Below are 4,317 nucleotides of genomic sequence, written 5' to 3'. Positions count from 1 at the left end.
CTTTCTTCCAGTTAGCATGTTTGACCCCTTTATCAAATATTAGGTGGCTAGCAGTGTTTGCAGTTGTATCTGCATCTATACGCTGTTCCACTGATCCTAAGGTCTACCTCTATGCCAGTATCATGCTGATTTTATCAGATTATATTAATAGTATAATTCCAGGTCAGGGATTGTGATTCCATCTGCCTTTCCTTGGTTTCCCAGAATTGCTTTTGATATTCTGGGTCTTTTGTGGGTCAAAGTGAATTTGAGGAAAATTTTATCTAGTTCTGTGAAGCATACTAATGGTATTTTAATTGAGATTGCATTGAATCTGTATAACAATTTTGAGAGTATGTCCATTTTCGTGATGTTGGTTCTTCCTATCCAGGAGCAGGAATACCTTTCCATTTTCTCAAATCCTCTTCAATCTCTTTTCTCAGAGTATACTAATTTTCAATGTGTAAATCTTTTACTTCTTTTGTGAGATTGATTCCTAAGTATTTCATTTTTTGATGTTATTATGAAAGATGTGGATTCCCTAATTTCTCTCTTTGTGTTCATATTTCATGTACAAAAATGCTACTGATTTTTAGGTATTGACTTTGTATCCTGCTAATACTTAATTTGGTGATTAAATCTACAAGACTCTTGGTGGAACTTTTGGAGCTCTCTATTAGAGTATCATGTCGTCAGCAAATAATTATAATTTCACCTCTTCTCTTCCAATCCTTATTCATTTTATTTATCTCTCTTGTCTCATTGCTCTGGCTAATGTTTCCAGTACTAGGTAGAATAGGAGTGGAGACAGCGGACATCCTTGTCTTGTTCCTCATTTTAAAGTGAAGGTCCTCAGTTTTTGCCCACTAAGTATGATGTTCGCTGTTGGTTTCTCATAGGTGGCTTTTACCACATTGAGATATAGACCATCTATTCTGGTTCCCTCTAGGATTTTTATCATGAATGAATGTTCACGTTCATTAGCTGCACCACAGTCTTTGAGGTCTGAAAGTCTATCTTCAATTTCATTCAAGCAGCTTTGCCAGCTTTCAGTGGAGTTCTTACTTTCATAGATATCCGTTTGAAGCTGTTTCATGCATTCTAATTCTTTCCTGTATTGTTTATTCAGTGTTTTCATCATTTTTATATTCTCTATTTTTTTCTATGTCTTCTTTAGCTAGGGTGAGAAATTCTTTCATGAATGTTGTCATTGTTTTTATCTGAGAGATTATTTCTGATCTTATTTCTTCTATAGCCTGATGGACTTGTTTCTTTACTTCAGTTGCTGTCATTGCAGAAATTTCAGGTGTCACGATTTATTGTACATCTTTTTCTCCTGGATTTGGTCAGGGTAGGCTAGAGGATGAAGATTGCCTTTTGCTCCTGTGTTTTGGCAGTTTTGAAGCTCCCAGTAGTTGCCCAGACTTAGCAGTGGTGGAAGAGTGATGAAGTGTATGCCATTTAGATTTCTGCTACAGTGGGGAGCAGGGTAGGGTGCACCAAAGCTCTCACTACTAGTGGGTCCAACTGACTGACACTCAACAAGGCTTCAGTATAGGTGGTGGGTGTTGGCCGGATTCACCAGGATCCCTCCTACATTTTTAAAAGGTTGGACTGGCATGAGCACAACCTCCACACCTGTGCACTGGGTGCTAAGTGTCAGAGCTTACCCGATTCTTGCGGGCTACCCAGAGTTCTCCCAAGTTTTTAAATGGATGGACCAGGTGCCCGGAAAGCACCTCACTGGAGCACACTGAGCCCACAGATCACAACTCTCCAGAGTCCTGTGAGCTTTTCAGGGTCTTCCTAAGTCCTTAAAAGTTTGGACAACACCAGCACAAGCCATGCCTGTGCACTGGGGGCTAAGGTCAGAGCTTACCAGAGTGTCACCAGTATTATTCATTTTGAGAAAAGCAAAAAAATAGAGAATATAAAAATGATGAAAACACTGAACAAACAACACAGGAAAGAATTAGAATGCATGAAACAGATTCAAACAGATATCCAGAAAATTAAGAACTCCACTGAAGGCTGTCATGCTGCCCTTCCCACTGTAACCCATCAGGCCAAGGCCACCAAGGACTTCGAATATGTCGGGGATCACCTTCAGCAGATTTGCCCAGGAGAGAAAAGCTCAGAGAAAAGACCACCCATCTGGCTTTACCAAGAATCCTGACAGTACAATGAAGCTGATGAACTGGGAGGGTGCCCTCCCAGGAAAGAAGGGAGCTCCTTGGGAAGGAAGCTCTTTCAAGCTGTGGATGCTTTTCAAAGATGCTTATCCATCCTCACCACCAAAATGTAAATTTGAGCCACCACTCTTCCACCCAAATGCTACCCCTCAGGCTCAGTGTGCCTGTCCATCCTGGAGGACGATAAAGACTGGAGGCCAGCCATCACGATCAAACAGATCTTATTAGGAACAGAGGAACTTCTAAGTGAACCAAATAGCGAAGACCCAGCTTGAGCAGAGGTCCACAAGATCTACTGCCCCAGCAGAGTGGAATATGAGAAAAGGGTTTGAGCACAAGCCAAGAAGTTTGCACTCTCATAAGCAGAGGTCCTGTGGCTCTGCAGAAAGGAAGGGATTGGTTTGGCAAGAACTCATTTACTCTTTTGCAAATCTAGAATCACTCTTACAGTCACTAGCTGACTGGGAGGGCTGGGCGGGGACCATCTTCATTCCTGCCCCTGGCATACAGTTTTCATCCATGGAGTCATCCCATTTTCATATAGGGTCTCTTCAGTCTTTTGTGTTTTTGATTGTTATGTAAAACTTACTTTTATTTTAATATTGATGTCAGTATTTCAACTCCTGGTGATCCTCCTGTTTGTAACCTCCTAAGCACTGGGATTGCAGGCATGTACCAACACATCCAGTTTCAATCGCCATCTCAGTGTGGGGGTGGGGCCAGCATGGCATGCCGAGGATCGAACTCTTGTTCCTGCGTTTACCTAAGCAGGTGCTTTAATCCACTGAGCTATCTGGGACCAGCCCTTTGGTCCTTTTTTGCATGGTAGCTTCAGGCTGTGGGGATGTTGAACCTGCCAAACTACAGATCAAAAGTTTCACCCCAATTAACCTGATAGTGACATAGTAAGATGGGTTTTGCTACCTGAAGACCCCTCATTCATTGATAGTCTGGAAAAGAGGGCAAAGAAGTTAGCAAGTTATTGACACTTAGTTTCATTTTATTACCATGTTAACAACACAGCAGGGACCAAATATTAAAGGTGTATAGTAGCTCCTCACAGTGGTAGAAAACAAACAAAAATAGGTAGCATTTGGCACAAGTGTTTTGTCCTTAATATTAACTTCTATTTTTCTGGAGGTACTTACCCAAGTATAACAGGTGGAGTTTAAGGGCATACTGACTCCTCCCTGCTTTGTCAGTAAGAAACCCAATGTTCTGCTCTCTTAATTACAGCAAGGGCCAAGGAATACACTAAATAAAGATATCTACATTTTATGCGACTATTAAAAAGTTTAAATTCTTAACAACTATCTCAGAACCTGGCATCTGGCCCTATTCTTTTTTTATTTCTTATAAGGTACAGAATTTCAAAACAAGATCATGGAAATTAACGATGGTTATTACATTGCATATTTTTATCTTCAAAGTAGTTGCTCAGACAGTTTCTTTGAAGTGACTGGCTCGTGTTATTATAAACATTCATTTGAACTAGATAAAAGAAAATTTGTCCCACCAAATTAACAAAGCTTAGTAGCTGAATATTTATGCAGACAGCTTTATTTTACAGACAGAGGCATAAAGAGGTCAATGTTTGTATACAGTCCTTCAAAATACATTAAAATAACGTAATGGCAACACACTCATACAGAATGGAAAATATCTTTTCAAATGGGATAATGAGATTGGGAGTCGGGACTCCATGAACACAGGTTAAGATGCTACAGGTGCAGCTGGAGATTGCTAGAGTCTCTCTCTCTCTCTCTCTCTCTCTCTCTCTCTCTCTCTCTCTCTCTCTCTCTCTCTCACACACACACACACACACACACACATAAACACATTCACACACTACTAATTACTCCAGTTTTTGCTCCTACTTGGCTGGAGGATGTTTAAGACCAAGACAAAGTAAGAACTGTGTTAATCAAAATTATTGTGTATTTTTACATCAGGTAAGGCTACTTTAGTCTATTTCTAAAGTAAATAACAAAATAACACATAGATCTAACAAAACTCACAATAAAAATCATAAAATAACTTGTGCTGGATAAAATTTGACATACCGACCTACAAAATGTAGCAGAAACTATGTGACAAAATAATTTAGCTTGAAAACTACATTACAAAAGACTATCAAACCAATCAA

General features: G+C 39.9%; 1 pseudogene; it reads left to right on the top strand.

Annotated features, from left to right (window-relative positions):
- The first annotated feature begins 2,066 nt into the window (after positions 1-2,066).
- On the top strand, positions 2,067-2,533 carry LOC111816152 (annotated as a pseudogene).
- The last annotated feature ends 1,784 nt before the right edge of the window (positions 2,534-4,317 follow it).

This window comes from Octodon degus, unplaced genomic scaffold (assembly GCF_000260255.1).
Source record: "Octodon degus isolate 3935 unplaced genomic scaffold, OctDeg1.0 scaffold00027, whole genome shotgun sequence".
NCBI classification, from domain to species: domain Eukaryota; kingdom Metazoa; phylum Chordata; class Mammalia; order Rodentia; family Octodontidae; genus Octodon; species Octodon degus.
Note: the sequence above shows the minus strand (reverse complement) of the source record. Positions and strands in the feature narration are given on the sequence as shown.